We start from the raw sequence: 24498 nt of genomic DNA on the forward strand, positions 1-24498 counted from the left end.
GTGGGGGGGGGGGAGGGGGGGGGGGGGGGGGGAGGAGGAGACGGGAGGCAGTGGTGGAGGTGGTGTTGGGTGGTTGGGGATTCAGGGGGTGGACACAACCAGTGGGACAGCTGCAGTACCAGCTAGTCCCCCTTACCCCTGCCCAAATCCCTCCATCTCACTACCCTTCCTCGAAAGAAACGTCACTTATCTAGTCTCATGTGGGAGCAGCGCATACAGTTCTTTACCCAGCGCAAGATGGACGGCGAGGGGGTGAGGGGGGGATGTGAGGACATTATGAGGGGGACGTGCCTAGGGACCTGCCTGTTGTCCATGCTCAGCCATCTGTGGGGATGATCAGCAGGCCGCTGATGTGGTCCTCTCTTTGTGCTTTGCTGTTTGAAAAGGGTAAAGTTTAAGTGCTGCTTGTATTCAGCGCTGAGGGCTGACGGTCAAGCTGCAAGAGTTAGCTAAGCTCTAAAGCCTCGCTCAGAGTGTCTTCAGTGTGTTCATAGCTCAGAGTAACATTTCTTTGTCTCAAACACTTTTATAACGGTTATGCCTTACTATGACTTGTGGATAGTGATAGTTTTCTTTTGGGAGCATTGGACATACTCAAAATTAGAGACTCAAAAAGACAGAAGATTGTCATCGGGTGGCAGTGACACCATCACGATCAGGGTTAGTTTTGCTTCCAGTGATGATGATGAAGAAGGAATACCTCCAAATTTCCATTCAACAGATATTTCAAATTTTTACACAACTGGATGATCTAAACAGAGAATGACTGTAGCAGGCTACATTTAATCTTTTAGAATAGTCTTGATCTCAAACCATACTTAAAATGGTGGTCTATGCTCTATTTTAGGAAAACAACAAATTTAAGTTAACTCTACCAATGCTGGCAATTGGTGCTAAAAATTAGTAGTTTCTCTTCACGAGGGGTGTATATTTGTGTTCAAGTCTGTATTTTTTTTAAATTTGATCCTCTGATGAGCAGAAATATACACAATAACTTTTTGAAAAAACATTGAAGTTTTTTGTGTGATCATTCCACTCTAAAAAATGATTCAAATGTGTGTTTGTTCATTTCAGCATATTCATATGTTCCTACCAAAAATAAATGAAAAATATGTTGTTTTTTTTCCCCTCAATTTTAGAAAGTTTCTCCAAAATGCCTTTTTGTTCGGTTGTTACTGTGAACTCAATTTTACTCAGATTGGTTGGGCTTGGTCTTTCCTGTGTTACCTCTCCAGTTTATTGATTTAGTTATTCATTGTCTGCAAGTGTTTCTGATGGTGGTGTGACACGCCAAGTGGATTTCTTCCCTTGAACTAGAGCTTACGTTCATGACGATGTACAGAAGCTCTGTTGTCCTGGTCTCTTTGCCCTCTGAGCTCCTGCTCATCTGTCTCCTTGTCATGACAGACACATCTGCATCCTTAGCGCCCCCCTCTGATCCCTGATCTATTTCTGTTTTCTGTGAACTGCAACGTTGCCCCTGACCCTTCAATTTGAAAAAGGGCTGCCAGACTTGTGGTATGTACACAGCTAAAGGTAAAAATGACCTCACAATGTTCTTTTCCCCCATTTTAAACAGACATGCAAGTCGTAAGAGAACGACTCACTTTTATGAAGATGGCATTTGCTTTCTTTTCCCTCGTCCAGACCACGGGCCTTTTGCGTGCACTCTTCAAATTTAACCTCTGACCTGGGCATCTTGTGGGGTTAGCCCTTCCTGCGCTTACTCTGTGGCGTGTCGGGGGGTCGAGTGGACTGGAGAGCCCCGCAGTCGAGTAGAGGAGTCATCACTGGAGGGGGGGTTGGGAGACAGATGTTAAGTGGTGTGGCCAAGCTGTGATGGGTGGGCCAGTGGTCCATTTAGAACTCCAAGCTCATGCTGGGACACGGTACATCCTGACAGGATGACTGGACTCCTGACCTTATCAAAAATATCTAAATACGAAGGTCAATTTGTTAGAACATCACTTGTGCAGCATGTTAAACTGGAAACTCCTTGTGTCCTGTGGTTCTCTATCAGTTGCTTGTTGGTTGCAGGGCATCAGTGCGCTGTCTACAGCAGGGGCAGAACGACTCAGGAGAGAGGGAGGAGAAAGAAAACAGTTTCATCTTCTCTCATCCTCAAAATTTCTGAGGATGCACTTTTGCAACGGCGCACCGATATTCAAATGATGCACTTTATGTCACAGAATGTTTTTGTCCACCTCGAGAGGATGTAAATCAGATCCGTAAAGGCTCTGAATATTAAAGAGAAAATGATTCATGGGAATGATCGCTACATATCACAGAGTTCCATAACACAATGTGCCCATGCACCCAAGAGTGATAGGTGCCACATTGAGAGGGAGATGGAGAGTGGATTTGAAGGTTCTTTTTCAGTAAACATTTAAAAGAGTGGAGAAGTGAACAATGGCGTTAAGAAGGAGCTGTTTTGTTGCCCCTTTTTTAACCTAAATAGGCGGTCTGTCCGACCGAGGCCTCGGCTTCAAAGTATTATCCCACACATGCAATTACCATTTCTATCAACTGGGAGAAAGATTATGCTTTTTGGGTGTTCTTCTGTGTTTCTTCCAGTGGATTCACTTGGTGAATGTGACACGTTTTGTGTCCCCACACCCCCTATTGAATCTAAAAGTTCTCTATTCTCCAAGTGAGCCGAGGAGAGTCCTACATGCGGCCTGAATAGACACTAAATCTTTCAAGGTTAGGACTTAACCTTCTCTCCCTCTAATTCACCTTCAAACTTTAGTCTGAAACCAATCAATATCAGATGATTGGTAAACAATGTGCAGTGTCTGATAGGCAGGTACCAAGGACTCTCAATGGGATTGCAAATGCTTTGTGTGCTCAGAGTCGCTTTTGCTCTAAAGCACTGTCACAAAAAGTGAAATTACCATTCGCTTGGAATGATGCCATTCATCTTTGTCAGCGCGCCAAGCTCCGTGCGCTTGCCGCTCCCCTCAAATTAATTCCTTGTTTTGCATCAGTTGAATTTGCCCAAATCCAGGAGGATGGCTCAGGCTGCTCCTTGACTGGATTTTTCTTTTTTTTTTTTCTGTTTTAATGTGGCAATTCCAGATGATTTGACTATGCAGAAGGCGCGGCGCCTTTATATTATCCCTAATCCACAAAGAGAAGAGCTAGATATGAAAAGAAGTTAGGAAAATAAGACAAATTTGGGAGTGAAAATTCGGAGGCGGTGCATTCTCCGACCAGCAGAATTAGAGCTCTGTGTGCATAGCCTCCTGAGAGTTTGGTGTGATGCTTTTGTCAATTTGTCATTTCATGTTGCAAGAACTCCAGCACAAAGGTAATATCTTCCCAGAGGCTCACACCCGTGTAGTGTAATGGGAAAACAGTGTAGAATGGATGTCTGAAAAATGCATTTGTTATCCTGCATAATGTGTATTACCACATGTCCCAACAGTTAAAGTGTAATTTAGAGACCAACACAGAAGAAATGGTAAACAAAACTCAATGATTTATTTGCTCTTTGATCAACTTTTTAATGGCCAACCACAGAGGAAACTGTAAGTTGCTCTAAATCACTCTAAGTTTATTCAGAAAGCAAAGAACTTGTGCCTACCACAGTGCTTCTAAATATTTCAGCGAGTTCAGCTTCGGATTTGTTCGGACAATTGTTATTTATACTTAAGACAAACACAAATTATTGAACGTAACTTAAAAACACTTTAGAAGTAAACCTAACTTCAATGGCTTCCAAGAGTTTGTTTCAAGAGTGTGGTACAGTGTGTGTGCTAGTTCTTGCAGGGTTGGGTTGGTGCCTGTCTCCAGCAGTCATCTTTAGGCACGAGGCAGGATATGCCCTGGTCAGCAATCCATCACCTGGAAACACAGAGACACACAGGACAAACAACTACGCATGTGAATACTCTTACTTAGGAGCAATTCAGAATGATGAGTTTGTGTTACGGGATTTTGGGAGTAACTCGGAGTGTCCACGTGCGCAGGGGAAGCACATGCAAACTCCACGAAGAAGAACCGTTGTTGCAAGGCAACAGTGCTATTAGCTGCGCCACCATGCAGTCCATTCAGTTTGAGTAAGCTTCTAGATATATAAAAATACGAAGGCGAAGAGTAATAGTTTTTTTTTGTTGTTGTTGTTCTGTTTGTAAGGAATGAATATGTAAATGTGAAAAAGAAAGTGCTGTAATCAACTTCAAGTCAAAATCTGAGCATATTTGAAACTTTTCAGAGTGTAAAATTAAGATAATGCCTTTTAAAGTTCTTACAGAAATCCTATGAAAAAAGAAACATCTATTACTCTTGGAAAAGAGAAAAAGCTTGTAAGTTTAATTTATTCCCTCCAGCTCTGAACTAGTGTCCAAACGCCAGCTGGCATTTTAGTGGTCAGCCCTTTTCCTCTTGTTTGTTTTGCTTTTTTCCCTCTACAACTCGCGTAGATGCTGCCTTGGCGTTGTGTCACAGTTACCACAGTGACAGATGTGATGAGATTTTAAGAGAGGGTCATTTCACTGTCCTCTGCCTCTCCAGCTTTGTTGCTAAAAAAAAAAAGTTTCGGAGGCTAATTTATGGTTGCAGATGACTGTGACCAGTGATTTGTGATTCCTGGTGTTTGTTTATGGAGCATACAGGCTTGTTTTCTCCATCTTATCTGCAGGCAAACAGGACAGTGCTGTTTGACAGGATGTATTTAGATGTTTGCTGTTTCCAGCAACAACGTACAACGACGTGCTATTACTGGGAACATTAACTGATGTCCCCCAGGGTTCAAAGGCCTTTTCCTGTCTCACTCTCTGTCTTGAGTGTGCCAATTTCATGTTCAAAAAGTTTTGTGTGTGGATGTTTTCTGCGTACATTTTAAGAATCAAAGTCTTTTGCGAGAACAGAGCAGGAATAAAAAGAGAGAAGAGCTGCTGGTGAAGAGAGGGTCAAGCCTGAGAGACAGCTCTTCACCTCAGACACCTGCATCTCTCCACAGATCCCTCATCAATGACTCACATTGTCCTAAGGCTCTGCCATTGTCCGATGAAGGACCCTCCAGACTTGCTCTGAATACCTGCCTGCACCACTCCAAGTGGACCCGACCCGGCTCTACCCTAGAAACGGACAAAACGGTGGATTCCAAAGAGCCGGCCTCTTGGCATTCCCCTGTCTTTGAGAGATAAAGAGCAAAACTTTGGCCTGATTCACTCTGCCGCTCTTCATCCCTCTCGAGAGAAAACAGGAGATGAGGAGAAGCACTTGCAAGGGGCAGTGGAAGGGTGGTCTTAGGGTCACAGAGTGATTAGTGAGGAGTAGAGTTGTGCTTGCTTTTTGTTTTTCTTTTTCTCTATGGTCCTCCTCTTCTGTGGTCACTGAGAAATGACTTCCACTGGGTTTACTGGGGAGTGTGGGTGTAGAGGGAAGTGAAGGAATTATTCCCTTCTGTCTGTCTGGACTCTGTATAACCTGTCTGACAAGATGGATGTTATTTTAAGGGAATCCCCTCCCAACCGTCGGCACAAATGAAGCTATTGTAGTCTCTTTGCTGATCCTCTCTTTTGCTTCTTGCTTACTGTAAATGGAAACTTTAGAAGGATCCTCAAAATTGGGTAGAAATAAAATTTGAGCTCAAAACCCAAACCATGTTTTAAAGAACCTTCAATCAGCGATGAATACACCAGGCAACATTTGACTAGTCCATACTTTGCCATGTTTGTTCCTGTCTAATTCTAATGAGGTTCAAATGGCAAAAAAAGAAAATAAAAAAAAAAAAGAATTGGAAACATTTTTCTTTTGTGTGCATTTACAAGTACAAGGTCTAAAATTCTATAACTTTTTTTAAAAAATTCTTTTCAGTGTAAAAGTCTCCTGTTAATTTTTGATGTCTGTATAATTTTATATTTTGTTCTAGAGATCATCAAATGCAGTGCACAAAATCTAATATACCAACTTTACCAGACAAGCACATGATGACAGCAACCGGATATTTCTTCATAAGACACACTTCAGTATTAGATCTATATTGTTCTTTTAATATTGAGAGATATTATGCCACAAGATCTTGCGTCGTGCCTATTATTTTGTGTTGGGCACTCGCAGAAATATGGGTTTAGATTTATGGTGCAACAAATACACTCACAGAAGGGCACGCACTTTTAACTCATACTTACAGAAGACCCCTGCTGTAGATCTGGAGCTACCATGCACACAGGACCGGAGAGAAGTTGAAGTTGGAAGTGATTAGGGAGAAATACGCCCGTCTCCGAGTAATGTCAGTAATAGGCAGCAGCACATCAAAGTCCAGGCCCTGTCAGAATGATCCGGATCAAACCGGCCTCCATCTGGAAGCCATAACAGACTTTTCACTCAGTTAAACACTCTTAAAACACACTGAACAGACACGGAGCTCCCGTCTCTGCTCGCCACTCACCACCCCTCATATCAGCACCCTGCTCCCTCAGCATCTGTGTGTGACTGTATGCGTGTCACTATCTCAGTTTCATTTACTTCTATGTGTATTTTCGTACAAAACAGTTACCCCAATTTTTTTCAAGTTTGCGAAAGTAAGGCTTCTTTGTGTGCATAAAAGAAGATATGTAGCCATTTCCTGATTGAGCAAGTTGATATTTTAAAGCAACGTCAAAGTCCTTTATAAGAGACATATCTGTTTTTCTGCATCATCTTGTCTCATAGAAAAGTACTTTGACTGCTCTGAAAAGCTAAGCTCTATTCCGAAACAGCAAAACAAACTGCTCCACTCCTGCTTGACTGGACTTCTGGACACATATTATCTTTGCAAACACAAGTCGGACACAGTTTTAAGTGTATTTTAATTGGCTTTGAGCCGCCTTCCTAAAGTAAACAGCTGGCGATGTAAGCTGGCGGTAGCGGTGCGCTCGGTGACTGACGGGTGGCCCGCAGTCAGGGTGGAGTGGAGTCCCGTTCCCTCTCTGTCTGCTCTACCGACAATCAGTCCAACACAGGAGCCCATTGTGTTTGTGTGCTGGCGTGTTTGTTTTATCTGACTAACCAATGTGTGTGTGTGTGTGTGTGTGTGTGCGTACTCATGCCTCACCGTCTGGATGCGTGAGAGTCGTAATGAACGTGTCACTTTAAGGGGCGTTTCTTGTTTGAGCCGAGCACACTCGCTACCGTAAAAGACCGTAACACCCTGGGAGATAGCATCTTGAGCTAAAGTGCAAGTGATTTAACACCAACAATTAAAGTAGACGTGTCAGCAGGCGGCAAAGGTCCCCGCTGAGACCGGACGGGGAGTAGGCCCTCACGTCTATCTCCACCAGGCGTAGAGACCGGGTGGAGGGGGAGGCGCTGGCTCCTCAAGCCACTGATGCTTTTCAGATTCAGTTACTTTCATTCATTTACCTTTTAGATAAACCATCTTCTTCCTTTCTTTTTTTTTCTCTCTCTTTTTTTTGAAAAACAGTACACCATCTTTTGATCAAAATGCAAATAAAATTATTTCACTACTGTCTGTAAACTGTTAAGAGTTGTGTAAACAGCTGATTTTGGTTGTGGAGTCTAAAAAAAAAAAAACCTAGTTTTATTCATTGCATAAGTGGATTTACAGTAAAAATGCAGAATGGATGGGAAATGTCAGAGAGGTTTAAACTGGAGCATATGGAGAAAAGCACTAAAAACTTCTAGTTTTTACAAGATCCGAGGATCTCGCTCCCAACACGGCCAACTCCTCTCTCATAAAATCTATGGACCATCCATTATAAAGCACCCAGGCCCTTATGAATCGCTCTGCCCAGACCCAGCAATGGGGCCTTCTGCCTCCAAATCCCCTCTGGAAGTGTTTGAAAAACAAAGCGGGGCTTCACTTCAACCTCATTAACTAGTTATAATAAACAAAACAATGTGTTTTTAATGGATGCTAAGTCCTCCTCCCATCCAACTCAACTCTCCCCCCCCTGCCACCTAGCTCTGGTCCAGAGTCACTGGCCAGCGGTGGGTTTCCCATGACTGCAGCTCGTGGTGTCACGATGATGGATGGGCAAGGTTGGCGGGGGTTGCCTCTTGCCCCTTCTCCTTTGGGATGTCCCACAAACTGACAGGCGCATTGTGGCACTCGACCTATTGCCGACGCGCTGCTCAACCGGCTGGCACAGTCACGTAAAGCACCAGAAAATGCCCTATTTTCTGCTTCCATAATCAGATTCTGGAATTACACATCTAGGAAAAAAAAGAGGGAAACATGGTCAAAGAAGTGAAATAGGTTTTGCAGGTTCTTGATTGTTTTGTACAGGTGTAAAACACAAAAGTTAGACATATTTATCTATTTGTAACGCAAATAGCTGTTACAAATAGATAAATATGTTGCAAATAGCAACAGTTAGCTGCTAGCTAACTGTTGCTATGTTTGATAAAGATGCAGAGATAAAAATATTTTTGAGGCCAATTTCCAATCAGCAATATTTTACTGTTCAATCTTGGCAAAACCAAAGTTAGCCGATTCTGAGCTATGAGAACAAAACATGTTTATTGCAATTCAGACAATATTTCTGTTAACAAAACTACCTCTTTGCATTATTGAAAATTTCCCAATAAATATTAATTCTCCAGGTTGTGGGGCAAAGGTATCTGTATAGGAAACTCAACTTAAAAGTATCACAGCCGTTCCCGTTTATGTCTGTACAAGACAGATTACTTTTCATATTTTTTTGCCAGCCACAAAGCATTCAGGCACATTATATCACAAGGCATTTAATTTTTTGTACAAGGCCATTTCAAAGTATGTAACAGTGGAAAAATATTCCTGATTTTTTTTTTTTTTAAAAGTAATACATTAGTAAATAATCCATGTATTGCAAACATAAACCTTCCACTTACTTCCTGAAGTTTTAACCCAGTGCTTCAAAGTAACAGACTGAGTAAATATCATGCACAGTATATATAGTTTGTAAAACATGTTGAGTTTACAACGTTCCCCCTGGAATGTGTTGCCATGAACACAACCTGCTAGCATTTTGGTATGGTGTATCACTGATCAGGAAAAGGTTTTTATGTTTATGAATAGCTGATCCGTTTGTCATGGCCAGGAAAGAGTAAAACCGACCAATTCCAGCCATTCGCCGATTACTCTGTGCATCTCCACTGTTTAGCTGCGCTCACATCAATGGTGGACTGCAGAAGAGCAACCAAAGTCCAGATAGCCAAAGACACGACGCGTGTTGGTATGCCCCTTCTTTTTCCACCCCCTCTCTCTTTTTCCCTTTCATACTCAGTCACACACTCGTCTCACCACACAGAGAGCTGTCGAAATAAAAGTCTCTAAGCTAGTGTAAAACAATCCAATAACAGCCAGCACCTCTCAAAATACAACAATAGCTCAGTTCATGCTGGTGTTGTAAAACAGCTCAGCCCATTACCCGCACACGTTTGTATCTAAATTGTAAATTTGCCCTTTGGGTAATCACACATTTTTTCCTCTACTTGGTGACTTTGGGATTAGAATAATAGCAGTGTTAGTGTAGATTTGTGAATGTGGAAGTACTTTTCACACTTATTCTTACATTGTGTTCTAGGCTCGCTTCTTTTTCCATTTAGTACATGCAGCCGTCTAGAAAGGATCTTTTTCGTCTGCTTACTTTTTTTTTTCCCCCCCCTCAGGGGTAACTGCATTGTAAGCTTCATTAGGTCAAAGGTCATTTGAATAGAAGGAGAAGATATCAGCCTGGGACAGACATGGTGTGAGGGTGTTAGTGACCATGACCTTGGTGACACTGTTCAACATGTTTGTAAACAGGATGTCATTAACACTGGGAACTGGCCCGGCTTCACAATGACTTTTGTCTCCTCTCGTTTGAGCAGAGCGAGTCGATCGAGAAGGGGCGGGGCGGGCCGGAGAGCAAAAAAAAAAAAAAAAAAAAAAAAAAAAGAAACGGGGATCAGAGGGTGATGTTGATCAAATTTCAAATAAAACACTTTGCGTACTTCCACTGATAAATCAGCGCCGCAGAAGCAGGACCCGCCCCTCTACTGTTCTGTCCAAGCAACGTCCAGGTCGACTTTGTCACATCAGATAGGCACGGGGCTAATGTGATGAAATTTATGGCTGGCTGTGGCCGCTGTGCTAATACAGCTGCGAATTGTGCAAAGCCTGTTCCAACTGCACCCAAACTGTCAGCTCTTATTGTGGTGTCAGTCCTTCCTTCTAATTAGTGTCCACAGCGGGCAGGAAGTGGGCCTGGGCTGGACTAATCTGTCAGTGAGGCCAGACCATCCTCGCCCCAGCGACTGTTTCCTTAGATAAACTCGCAGCCCTTTATCTAAAAGTGTAGCAGCACTCAGGGGGTCTGGGAAGCCCCTGGTGATTTTGTTATTATTTCTTAGATGTGGATATTGGATGTTTAATCCTGAACTGGATGGAATGCGTGTCGTCACAAGAAGTTTGTTTATCTCATCCGGATGAGCATAGACCACTTGAGGTGGGCGGCGTCTAAATCGGAGAGCTGACGAGCGAGGTGACAGGTGTTGATTGAGCATGAGAAGGAGGAAGTGCAGTAAAAGACACTTCCTGCTAGACAATTTTATCAGAAAGTGAGCAAAGAGGTCGAGGAAAGGTTGACTGGGGTTATCGTAATCATGTAGCCATGTACCGTTATACATTCGGCTGAGGCTTCAAAAGCCTTTGTAGGCCCGGCAGCAGACCACAGTTGCTGACCAAGGTGACTGTCTCGCTAATATAAACACTGTGTGAGTGATAGGCACACTTTTGGGACTATGAAGTGCAGAAGCTGCGTTTTGTTTTGTGGTTCAACAGGTCACGGAATAGGAGGAACTGCTGTCCGAGGGAGCTGAGGTTGTTTGTGTATTGTCTGTGGGCACCGGCACTTCCTGGAGAGATAGAGCACGCTCAGATGGATGACCAGGCTGTCTTTTAGAGGCTAATGTACAAAGTGAAAACACACAATGTGAAAAGCAAGACACACACAGCTTAGAAACTTTGCTGGCACACCCTCAAACTCCTCGAAAAAAACAGATGCCCAACACACGCTCAAACAGGAAAAGAGAAAGTGAGCAAAGCATGAAAGGAGAGTTCCGTGTTACCTCTTCAGCTTCCTTCATCTCTTTCCTCTTTCAAAGCGGGCCAAAAAACTTATTTCAAAGTTGTGGTTACAAGTAGATCTCAATTAGACTTGCATATATACTGAATTTGACATATATTTACATATATTTGGTGTAAAAGCAGTAAGGTCGACAAAAAATCCGTCCATCAAAAATGACAAAGAAATACAAATCAAAACCTAAATCTTTAGACCTTTCTATGTTTTTCTTTTTTTTTTTTTTTTTAACTCCAAGCATGAACTTGATTTACTTTGAGACCAAGCAATTTTGCTGGATCTGAACCTAGGCAAAATTTATAGGCTTATGTCAGCGAAATAAACGTAACATTGATTCATGGCTAAATGAGTTATAAGTGCAGCCGTAACATCAAAATTGCATCTGTTGCTTAAAAAAATCACTGTGCGGAATGAAAGGCAGTATTTCTTTTATTTGAGAGGTAAGCCCTGTGAGAGCAGTGGTAAACATGTCAACATGTTTATGTATTTGTAGTGTAAGGGCAGGAGGAACCAATACCTATTTTTATCTAACATGTCATTGAACGTTGTTCTGACTACCGGCTGCTGCTTTCTGGGTAGAAACACAACTACTACGCTCTATAGCAGTGGAACACAGTGCTGAGCCAGAGATGCCTGTGTGGTTTTGAAGGGAAGTTTTTCTTATAATAAAGTGACGTGGTTGACATGACATCTTCAAATATTTAGTTTCACTTGCATTTGTTCATAAAACTTATGAATTCTCCGGTTTACACAAGAAGAGCCCTGATTTGTCTATTATTTATTTAAGTACATTACTCCTGGCTAAATCAGGTCTACATTTAGGATTCTAATAAGTGTCTAAAGCTCTCAGCTTGACATTTTGTAAACTTTCCCACTTTTAGATCAAGTACAACACATCTCGGTTTCAGCCGAGGCATCTGTTTAGATATTGTTCAGATGTACTTTCTAACCAAACAAAAATAAAAGAGCTCGCCGCAGACTGATTAGACCCGCACCCCCAGCTGCGCTCCTCTGACGACTTTGCAGCGGCAACACTTCAAATATTTCTCGCTCCTGCCACCCCGAATAAAACCTGCCTGTTCCTATTGGACATGTTTTAATCTCTGCGGGTTATTTGAAGATTTCTACCAGCCTCGCTGCTGGCCGTAGCAGAAGCAAATTCCTCGTGCTTTGTTGATTAGGCTGCAGCCTCTCCACCGTTGCTTATCGTCCAGCCAGGAGTCGCTCTTTTTAATTAAAAGTGAGACACCACAAGTGTGCAATTAACAGCTGGTAATTATACAGCTCTTCAGAAGTGCTACACTCCGCCTTCATTTCAATTATATAATGGACAAGTGGCTTTTTGATCTCCAAATTAGTGAACTCTTGTAATATTTGTTTTGTGGCAGATTTGGAGGGTTAATCGTGGCCCATGGTGGCCTACCTCTTCCGTGATTGATGCAGGAGTGGAAAGAGGGATATTAAGAACCGAAACAGTCCATCAGGAAATGCAAATCGCACCTTCATGTTAATGAGCAGGCAGCGTACCAGGCTGCCCAGCCGTGGCGTTTCATGTGGAAAAAGCAAGCGCCCACTCTGCCGCCAACTGATTAGTACATTTCAATTTGAAAGTTTAATTAAGTGCCTCTAATACAGATTGTTTTGGAGAGTGACACACAACATTAAATTGTTTGATACTTAATTTGAATGCCTTTGGATGGCAAAAGAAATTTGCCATGCGAGTGCGAGCGCTATCCCAAAGGAGACAGAAGCCGTGGACTTTGTTTAAAACTGATAACTGATGAAAACGATTTTAATGACCAGTGCACTCTTTGACTGTACAAAAGCACAACACTTGTTCACTTTTAATTACAATTGATCTCCATCTGTGTACATGGTTGTGGCATTGTTACTTTAGAGTTTGCATTCTTTCCTCTTCCTCGATCAATCTGTAAAAAAAAAAAAAAAAAAAATTAGTACACCGAGATTGATTTTCGGCTGCATGAGTAAATACGAGAGTTTGTTATTAAATTACAGCTGCATGTTAATTTCTTTTGGGAATGCTTAAGACTTTCATTGTGTCAAGTAATTTAAAAGAAGTTTATCTTTGAGCTTTTTCTGAGTTTTAATTGGTTTGCATATGATGTCAATATGATGCCTACAAAAACTTTCTTCCCACAATAGCAAATTATTTTCCTTAACGATGTTAGAATCAGGAGTTTTTGTCCCTAATGCCAATCCAGTTGAGTACTTCATTAAAACATAAAATACAAAATATGATAAAATAGCATCCACTACCTCACTTTTGACCTTTCAGACTGCTGTGTCCATTTTCTTGACATCTACAGATGCACTGTCCAATTGTTGCACATACGTCATTATTAATTTTGAACAGATGATTATGGCACTGTCAGGTTTCTAGAAATGATACCCCAGGATGATGCAGACTTGTGGAGGTCCGTAAGTCACTTCCTGACATCTTAGATGTTTTCTTATTTCCCCCTTTGATATAAAGGAAGCAGTGTGCCAGACGTAAAACCTTAAAATGCATCCCAGGTGTACCACCATTCAACACAAATGTTGTTGGGCAGCTTTTCCAAACAGTATAGTAATGAGTATGCCAACTTTTTAATTTGAAGAAAGGAGTAAAAACAAAAAACAAAGAAAGTATTTCTCTCACTCTGTTTTCATTATTCCTAACTGACCTTACACAGGAAAAGTTGGGTCTTGGTCTTAATGTTGGTCACTGAGGAAAAATAAGATTATGGGTCCTTTTGCAAAGTATGTAAATATCTGGTTCCACACATACAGCAACAGACTTTTGTAAAAGTCTGTTGCACACTTGTGGTGTCTCACTGACAGTTCTAGGAGTTTGCTGAACCACTAACATGTTTATATGACTAAATAATTCAGTTTGTGACATATTTTGCTGCGATTCCAGTTAATTGTGTTCTGACAAAATATATATATATATATATATATAATTGTCTTTGAATATTTTCACTCTATGTAACTTGTCCAGGGTCAGCTTGTGATACCTTAGCACAGGAGAGCATGTCACATGATACAAAGAGACAGGTAGTCACTGTAGGCAAAACAGGAAACTGTTACTGTGGTTATAAAAAACCCCCCACAAAATTAAAAAAAAGGAAACAAATTCCTTAACAACACCAATAACATAATGTGCACTGCATTTAGAAAGATAAAAAAAAAACAACCAATTGCTATAAGCAGTGCAGTTGTTTCCAGGATTCCGAAACGGATCGTTTAAAAGAGCATTAATCACTGAGAATTCAGTCTGGGTGTTCCTAAAATAAAACGGTTTACTTTCATACATCTCCTGAGATTTTGTCAAACTATAATTTGCCATCTAAAAATTGTAGAGGTCTAAATCTGCATTTGAATGGTGGTAGAGTTAGTGTAAAATGTTCCAGGTTATGATGTGTCAAATTCAATGATTCATGTTCACCCATTTACTTCATGCTGAAAGTATTACATACACGTTTTCAGACAATCTGTCATTAATTCCCTGGTCAAGCTGCATTAAATATGTACCAAGAAGGAAAACCCCTAAAATGAAAAAAAAAAAAAAAAAACGACAAAAAAATGCATTAAGTCAACAACCTTTGAGTCACTCAAGCACGTTGGAATTTTGCATTGGTGAATATTGGCAGCTCATTGTGAAATAAACACTGAGTATTTAAATTCAAACCAGGTCAATGCAGATGGTTCCCTAACAAAATGTCAGTCATTAAAGAGGAGCATGTGGCTCTCCTTACACTCCCTGTTTGTTTGAATTAGGAATAAGAAACAGTGGATTTCTGTGATCCTTCTCATCTGTCCCAATGACATGCCAAACCCACTAAGCGCGCGCCTACAGGACCTCAGTCTAATCGGAGCTGCTGTTACTGTCATGTTCCTCTCTGTTGCGCATTGCCCTTCTGCATTCCCATCTTAATCTTGCCTGTCATTTGGCAGCTGTCGCCCTACATCTATATCCCACCTGCTACATTCTTCAGAAGCACATTTACACATCCCCTGACTAGATGAAGGTTTGGATTCAGTGTCATAATTGTACTGCATAATGTCATATTGTGCTTAGAATTTTACTTGCTTGTTGCAGATATGATTTGCATATTTAAGAAGCAAAAAAAAAAAAAAAGTAAAAATTACTCAACATTTGATGTTAAAATATATTTATTTTGCAGTCAAGTTGATTGCCCTGTTAGTTTTAACAATGCCACGTAGTGTTTACGTCCAGATGCCCATTCAGAGTTGCATAGTGTGTTACACAGGAAGACAACAGTCACCATAAAAGGCTGCAATCCCACTGTATTGTCCTGTTAATTCACCTCCTAAATGGAGGGAAATTGACATCCATAACAAATAACATAAACAGTTTCTGTCCTCTGAGGGGGATTTTGTTGCTCAGCGTGCCGGACTGACTGTTAACCCTCCAACAATCATTAAACAAACATCCTCTCTGGGACCTTTCCATGCTTGGGTCTGTTCCACATGTCGCACTAAGGTTTGGAAAGTTTCTGCGGCTGCAGACATTATTGTAAGCAACAAGTCTTGTAACAAAGTTAAGGTGGACTGGCACACCGCTGCAGTAGTGTTCAAGGCACCAGACCCTGAGAAGGGAAAAGAAACAAGCCTCAGACAAAGTCCATTTATATCCAGGATTATAAAATGGACAGTGTCAGGTTGGTAGTTGGTGGACAGCATGTTACATTAAAATTATGTGTTTATGTATATTTATACATACAGTCTGTGTATATTTGAGTCTGTCTGGCTCTTGCCTTCAACTATTTTATGAGGGTTTTTTTTTTCTGAATTCAGGTGACCCTTTGTGCATGGTAAACAGTGTGGATTGCCCTAGCGATGACATTTCACATCTCATTACTTCAGGACAAAATAAGTATTTTTTTTTTTAAATGTTTCAAAAGATGGCTTGAACAAAGACCTTTAAACGGTGTTGCACACACATCCTTCACATTCCTCGTGGTTCCTCCTTCAATTTCTGCTGCTTGTGTTGTTCCCAGTGTGTGTTCCTTCCTCGTGAGTGAGCCCAAGTGATGAGCTTGAGTTTGTCAGATGCCTCAGCCCTAAGTTGAGGGCCATTTGTCATTGGTGGGATTCATTACATGCGTCCGTAACCTTCTCGACAGCCGGGCGCGGTGATCACCGCTGACCCCGGTGACAGGCACAGCACCTTCATTATGTCACCACGGCTACCCTGTCACTACACAAACTCTCTAACTGTCTGGGTGACACCCCTGGGCGAGATTCCAATCTCTCATCCAGAGGCCTGCCTGTCTTGGAGCTTGTCAGTGTGTTTGAGTGCTCATCTCTCTGTTGTGTGTGTGTGTGTGTGTGTGTGTGTGTGTGTGTGTGTGTGTGTGTGTGTGTGTGTGTGTTTACACAAACCTCTTTGTTACTTTAGGTTGATATATGCAGGATTTCGATGCAGTTTGGTGAAGTTTGGATATGTATGGAATTTTTAAGGTTTTCCAAGCATGGATAAGGATGGAAAAATTAGAGCATAAAAAGAAAATTTCATATCCATCCATCCATCCATCCATCCATCCATCCATCCATCCATCCATCCATCCATCCATCCATCCATCCATCCATCCATCCATCCATCGAGACTCAGAAAAACTGAATCTGGAGAATACAGAGTTTAGACCTGACAGATCTTAGGAACACTGGCCAGGTAAGTCCAGTGTGAACATTGTCTGGCAGAAAAAACTCAGACATTTTTACTCAGCTGCTGTCCTGACAGGGGGACCAGCCCTTTATGTTTCCCTTTAATAAATATTCCAGGCTCAGAGACCGTCCTTTAAATGATCAATCATTTCCTCCCAGGCACATCAGATAAAAGTTTTTGGAGAGCTGTTTCTGGGCTCATATTGTCCTTCCCTGTGGGATCATTTCAGATAACACACTGGACACCATTATACTATTACCTCTCCCCCCTATTTTTCTAATCAGCAATTATTCAATTATGTTCCATCAGTTGGAGGGTGTTGCCAATGTCACCGCCCCAGGCATTTAGCCCCCTGCTCTCTGTCAGGAGGAGACCCCCCAGGGCCCCGGAGAACGCCTGTGATTAGTGTTGCGTCTGCAGAGAGGTGACAAAATCCCTCTTCAAATATTTTGTCTTCATTTTACGGCTCTGAGATGCAATTATGGAGCAGCAGTTCATTACAGCAGCATGCGGTGCTTCATGTTTTATGCATGCTGCCTATTTAGGGCCTTTATTAACGAGCCAGGGCCAGCCAAGCTGCCTCAGACTGTACTGTGGGGTTGTGTAATGGCCACCAGTGCTTGTGTGTTTTGTGTCAACGTGTTTGTCAATGTGTACTGGGAGTGGGAGCAAGCAGAAGCAAGAAGTAAGAGAGTGGGCAACAGAAAGCGATCGAGCCACAGTAAAGGCTAGGTGGCCAGTGGAAAATAAAAAAGAAATGTGATTGAAAGCAAACCGAATGAGGCGGAGAACGTGTGTGGTCAGTGCGGTGGTCACTTCACCGCCATGCCCTCTTTATTCCCACAGCTAGCCTCATAACGGCGTGGTAGCGTTGGCGCACACTCGTTTGGCTGTAAGGCGGTGCATTGCGTGGGTAGGGGCTGCAGGGGTGACTAACTACACCTCCCTCAGCAGAAGAAACTCCATCTGCATTCAGCATTGAGACAGATGAGGCCAATTTGGCTCCTTAAATTTCTGGGCTGTGATGGATGTTGGGTAGCCGTGGATGCTGAGAGGTTTGTACAAGAGTGGGGAGCGAGATGGGAGACAGGTGAGGAAAGGGAGGAAGAAAGGAGAGATCCAAAGTGAGGGAAAAGAAAGAGAGGAGGGAGGAAACAAGGGTGAAGGAGACTCGGCTCTGAGCATGAGTGCATGGATTGCTTAAATTGATTTATTTATTGGAATTTCTGAGTTCCCTGGTACACCATATTCAGACAGCTGAAACACAGAAAAGAGATTCCAGTGGTTGAAACGCTTAGTTGAATGCACTGAAATGTCGCTGCCTATTATGAGGTCGATTTTTGTTTCTGTGAGCCAACAGGCAAGTTAGGCAACATGACTGACAATATATGAAGTAGGGCTACCAAAGTTGGTCCAGCAAGAAATGAAAGTAACTGAAAAAAGTTGTTTTGTAAAAACAACAGCTTAATACACTCAATTCTCTGTTTATTGATTCAGTGACACATTAGGGGTTTCTGTAAAAAACTCTTGTGACAGATTTTCAATTGGAATATACTTTGGTCTAAAACAATATCAGTGTATTCTTGGTTGCATACAGAAACTTTCTCTCATTGGGAAAGAATAGAATCTCCCAGTGTAAATTCATTTGCCAACTTTGTCATGTATGACTGCTCTGTATTTATCTCTACCAATTTTCAAATTACATCTTACCAAATGTCTGGTTGTATACAGAATGATGCTGCCACTTAATATTTCAGGGAGATAGGGTCAAGTGGCCTGAATAAAAATGTATGCCACACTTCTCAGATTTTTTTATTTGATAAAAGTCTCCTTTTCACTTCACTTCATAATTAAGCACGACTTTATTTTGACCCATCACATAAAACCCCAGTAGAAAATGTTGAAGTAAATACTCTTGCAAGACGCTGTATTTTTCTTCACAAACACAAACTCCAAGATGTCAGACTTTATTTGCGTACACATTCACAGACTTTGACTGGCTAATTGGGCCCCTCTGTTGCAGCGCGCCGCTCCAGCTGCACTGTAGAGCAGCTTGGTTTGATAAGAACTACTATCCTCGGGCCTATATAAATATTTGATCAAGTGTAATGGAAATTGTCAAATCAATCTAATTGTGTAATGCATTACGAAGACATCAAACTGAAACAAAGCACATATGCTATCATTTCTTTTAACGACTGGCCCAGGCTGGGCCGGGCCGGGTTGAGCAGGCGGTTCGGTACCCAGGGGGCTTTCCTCCAGGGCTGGAGCAGCTCGCGGCAAACTGCTCTGGATATACGTCTCTCTCTCTCTCTGCTCCGCCTGGTCCTACCTCTCTCACATTTCATCAAAGGAATCAATTTCTCAAATGTGCACACAACTGTGAGCCATAATTATATTAGGAACCAGTGGCAGTTAGCCATGACATGAGAGGATGAAAGAAAAAAAAAAAAAGATGGAGGGGCAAATGCTCAATGTACACATATTTGCATTACCTGGATATTTGAGTTTCAGTTTACGAACTGGCTTCCATTATTGCAAAACATGATTCTGTGTCACAATTTTAGAGATAGTATTGTTCAAATATTTTATATATTTTTACTGTTTGATATTACTGACAGGATGGATGACTTTTCTGAAAAGCCAAGATACAAATATTTAAAAACATCAATATTCCACATTTCATTTTTTTACCTCCCAGTTCCCAGACATGTGAACGGCAGTGGAATTTCACTTCTGGCAAACAAATTCCTAGGTTATTTTATACATGTACATTGTCTTGTGAAAATAGCTATGCAGCTTGAATTTTTTTTTTCACATTTTCTGATGAAACAAACATATTTATATCGGGGGTTTATGCAAAGGCCAAAAAAAAAAAAAAGCAAAAGTTTTTTTTTTTTTTTTTTTTTTCCCCTACACTTTTTTCTGAAAAGTGTGGCAAATCAGTTTTCAAGTATTGCCAAAGTTCCTCGATTGGGTTTAGGTCCAGCCTTTCATTATTTGAAAGTGCATAATCTGAACCAATCCGTTATAGCTCTGGTCATATTTTTAATCCAGTTTTCCTGCTGGAAGGTGAACCTGTCATGTCTTGCTGCCTTCCTCAGGTTTTCTTCCAGCTTTGCCCTGCATTGAGACCCATTCATCCTCCAGCAGCATGATGTTCCCACTATGTTTCATTATGAGGATCGTGTGCTGAGGATGTGTGGTAGTAAACAGTGTTAGTTTACTACCACACATTGTCAGTTTCATTTAAAGTAGAGAGCTAAATTTTTATCTTATTTGACAAGAACACCTTTTTTTCCCACATTTTTGCTTTAACCCTACTTAAGTTATGGCAAACTATAAATGAAACTTCTTAGGGCTTTCTTTTATTAATGACTGTCTTCTCGCCATTCTCTCACAAGCTGTAGATCTCTGCAGCACCTCCATATTTATCTGAGCCCTCCTAGCTTTCTCTGTCTTTAATCCAATTTCACAGACTGTCAGGATAGGTGCACATGTAAATCCTCTATATACTCCAGGAGCTAATTTAGGTTTGTGTATCCTTTCTTAGTTCTGATGACATATTTTGGGAATTAAGACATGAAAAGACACCCATCCTTCCATCCAGCCTCTTACACCAGGGGTGCCCAAAGTCAGTCCTCGAGGGCCGGCATCCTGCATGTTTTAGTTCTCTCCCTGGTGGTAGTTACAACCTTTTCAGCTTGCCAATGTTCTTCTTAGACCTTCTAATGAGCCATTATTTGATCCAGGTGCATTAACCTTGGATCACTTCACAATTATGCACTAAAACATGCAGGATGCCAGCTCTGGAGGACCGACTTTGGGCGCTGTCTTACACCCTTAACCCACTGGGGTCGGGTGGGTTGCTGGTGCCAATCTCCAGCTGTCAAAGGACAAGGAGCGAGGTACACTCTGGACAGGTCGCCAGTCCGTCGCAGACATGAAAAGACGTGATGTTCGCAATAAATGTCTCTTGAAATCCAAGAACAATGTTGAGCCCTGACTGAACTCGAAAGGAGTAAAAGTCTTATCCTGGTAGGTTTGCAGTTGTGTCAAACTCTTTTTAATTTGAGATGATTGTACAGCGCCGGGTGAGTTTGTCAAAGATTAGTCAATTCTTTATATCCATCTGTCCGTCTGTCCATCCACTGGAAGGCTTATGGAGTTCTTTGGTCTTCATTTGTGTCTGGATTTAATTTGGTAGATGGAAAGAGCCAAATACAAATACACATCAGACTTCTCAGATTTCTTTTTGTAATTAAAATGTGAAAACTATGGATTTGTTTTCCTTCAGCTCTAATATTATTTGCTACTATTTGGTGGCTCAAATAAAATAGCAGTAAACTCATAAAGTTCAAAGGGTATAAATACTCTTGCAATGCACTGTAATTCTCCATTCTTACACTGTGCTCCTTGTTTCCCGTTCATCCTCCTTCTTTCCATTTTCACTCAATCTCTCTTTTCATCTCCAACATCTGGGGCGTGAGCATGTAATCCCGGGTGCTCTCCTTCTGCGGCTGATGTATGGCTTTCGGAAACAATGCGAGGGCCGGGTTATTATTCTATTTGCTTTGCATCTGACAGGCCTGAGTTAGCGTCCGACTGGGATCCTATCTCATTAGGCCAAATGCGGGGCTAAAACAGTCATAAAAATCATTTGCCAACTGGCAACCCCACTTAGGAGCACCTGTCAACATGCCGGCTGAAGATAAACTCCGCAAATTAGAGTCGGGACCTAGATTGAATCAGGGAGCAGGGGTAAGGAAAGAGAGATGCCCATGTGCTCCGTGTTGCCGGAGACTTAATGGTATGAAGTGGTTTGGTTTATGTGAGGACTTCCTTGTTGATGATATCGATTGTGGTGTTAGGACTTAATCTGCGTGTGCATTGGACATCCATCTCTTTGCTCAGGACTTCATTCATTAGCATTTCATTAAGAATAAATGTGATTTGTTAATCCTTCATATTGATTATTCCACTGCTGTGATTAATCTTTTGACACAAGTAGATCAAGTAAAGAATTGATCTAGAACCACATGCTTCTTCACTTGGTAATCTCACCAGATTTTGACAAACCATGTTTTTCTTCCGTCATCCAAACAAATATTCCCTTGACTTCTCTCTATTACCCCTGCAGACCCTTCTCTTTGCCTTTGCTGTATCGTTCCCCTGTCCCCACCCAGTCTCAACATACATCTTTATCAAGCGCTTGTTGTCAGACAACATTAGATAATTAATAGGCCATTTGTCAGGCCTGTGAGAAACATGTTAAAATCCGCGTGCAGCTCCCCAGATAAATCCTGTGGCGGACACACAGGCCCCTTTGTTGTGTCAGGCTGCCGTCGGAGCTGCAGATTTACCAATAAAAGACGCTCATTATTAATCACAACTAATGCTAATTAATTACAGTAGCTCTGTGTGGGTGTGCATATGCGTGTGTGTGTGTGTGCACACAGAGGGACCGGCTCGAAGTTTATAGTCGTTGCAAGATGTTAATTGGTAACTCAGTGCAGGGGCCTTAATGGAGTGTTTTCCATTTGGGGGGAGAGTAGTCAACAAGCAGGAGGGTGACAAACAGAGACAATGCTCTCACTAATTAAGATGGTGTTTAGAGCACTCCCACTATAGCATGGACTATGCATGTGTGTGTGTTTTTATGTTTATGCTCATAGGTTATGAACATTATGGATAGCTGCTTAAAATAACGTAAATCCACATGTGGCACTATTATCTGTTTTTATCATGGACTAGGAAGTTATGTTTCCAGTGGCAATAATAATAATTTTTAAAAAATCTAATTTTTTGCACTCTGTGAGCACCAAAATTACAGAATACAAATCCATCGTTCCTTTAATTCATCTTTAGATATTTTATATTTAAAGCTGTTTCTGTTTATAGGACTTCTTAAAATTTGTAATTCCAAGAGCAACTGAGTTCTGTTTCAAAATGTCCTCCTAGAATTCAACCTGGTCTGACTGAAAAAAAAAAAAAAAAAAATGGGATAAGTAATAGTCATAAAACTGCATGTGTGTAGAGCAACCAGCAGATTTGAGTGCTTGTGGTTTGTATCAGTTGGTTCCACAGTCACCCCAGTGGACCCATGGACCAAAAGACTTCCCAAAAGCGGTGTTAAGGCCTCCATTACGCACAAAGACAGAGTTAATTAGGAAGCTTATTCCCTCTCCTGAGGCCTCGGGGCTCCTATACGCCCTGCTGGGGGAATGCAGGCGAGCACTGACACACTGTAATTAACGGCTCTTACCAAATCAACAGCAGTCAGTGAAAGATAATCATTTTTATTTTGCTGTATTTTAGTCCCGGTCTCTCAGGGTTTCCAGCAAAAATACATTATAGATTACGAGAAAACAAATTTGAGACATTTGTGAACTAAAACCGAACTAACAGTGAACATTAGACCAACACGAGACAGTTTAAAATCCACCATTCAACCACTTGATGCACTTGGATACATCGCAGCTTAAAGAACAACATCCAAAGTATAGACTTTGTAGGGAAGAAGTTAACAAACTTTACCCCTTTACTATACTGCACAAGACCTATTCATTTGTGTTAGGTGGGGGTACCCAAGTCCAGAGTTGCTATTCTGCAACGTTTAGCTGCATCCCTTCTCCAGCACACCTGAATTAAACGAATGGCTCATTTCCAGGCCTCTAAGGATCTGAATCACTGAAATCTGATGAGCGAATTCAAGCATTTAATTGAGCTATGTTGGAGCAGGGATGGATCTAAAAGTTGCGGGGTGGTAAGTTCTCCAGGTCTGGACTTGAGCACCACCTGTGTTATATCATTGTTTATTAGTGAAAATGCACATGTGCTTTGGATAAAGACAAAACGTCTTTTCTGGGAACAAAATGTTCGGAGCACAGCGATAAACATAGATGCACTTATCTGTTGTAGCCAGTTTCTCAGCTAAAAACCTTTCAAAAAGCTTTGACCTGCCAGAACCAATTCTAGCCAATTAGGATTTCTCTGCAGCAAATAAGACAGCAAATAATGCAAGAAGACAATTATGAGGGCCACCTCTTAAGGTTTGGAGTTCATTCTCATATTTCATTATAATAAGAGATCACATCAGTTGGTCATTACACATGTTTAAATGAGGATCAGCAGTTCATACACTGCGGCACATCCGACACGAGCGGAAATATTTTTGAAAGTTTCTAAAGTGTACGCGCTTGTCTTCTTGTTTATGAATATCCTTGCCATAAGTTAAAATACAATATTTCAGCAGGTTTGACTATAGAGTGAAATTATTAAAGCATCGTTATCATTAAGAAAGACAAAGCAAGAACGATGAGATTCATGGAACAACAGGGAAAGAAGGGGTTGACTATGTCCACAGGTAGGTTATTCTCTGTAAACATATGTATCCATTTGTCCCGTGGGTTCGTTCCCCTGGCGTCCCGTCAGCGGTGGCTGGGTCACACCTCCATTAGGGGCTTTGTCACAGTGATTAATAGCTCTTTCTATCATCTTTAATTCACTCCCTCATGATGGCGGCGCTGCTTGCTGCTCGGGGTAATCATGTGATGTATGAGTCTGCCCAACACCTTGTGGCAGAGGTGAAAATCATTCCACCCATGCAGATAGCAGGCCTGGGAACAAATGTTTTCCACCCTTAATAAAAATTAATGCATTTGATATCGAGTGCGAACACTTGAATGCATGATGTATAAGCACGCGAGTGTGCGTCTGTGTTTATGCAAAGTGTCATGATGTATCTTCCTC

At 41.6% G+C, this 24498-nt stretch overlaps 1 protein-coding gene and 1 long non-coding RNA gene across 12 annotated transcripts in view; one reads left to right on the plus strand and one right to left on the minus strand.

The window, feature by feature from the left end:
- mecom (MDS1 and EVI1 complex locus) overlaps positions 1-24498 on the plus strand; it is a 180369-nt gene that overhangs the window by 33762 nt on the left and 122109 nt on the right. The gene's annotated exons all lie outside the window — the stretch shown is intronic.
- LOC106945688 (uncharacterized) lies at positions 3463-6598 on the minus strand. Its single transcript, XR_001424615.1, has 2 exons — positions 6138-6598; positions 3463-3846 (listed from the first exon to the last, which is right to left on the minus strand). It is a non-coding gene; the product is annotated as an uncharacterized LOC106945688 (long non-coding RNA).

The sequence above is a fragment of the Poecilia latipinna genome, unplaced genomic scaffold, assembly GCF_001443285.1.
Source record: "Poecilia latipinna isolate Pla-1442-1.1 unplaced genomic scaffold, P_latipinna-1.0 Scaffold157, whole genome shotgun sequence".
NCBI lineage: Eukaryota > Metazoa > Chordata > Actinopteri > Cyprinodontiformes > Poeciliidae > Poecilia > Poecilia latipinna.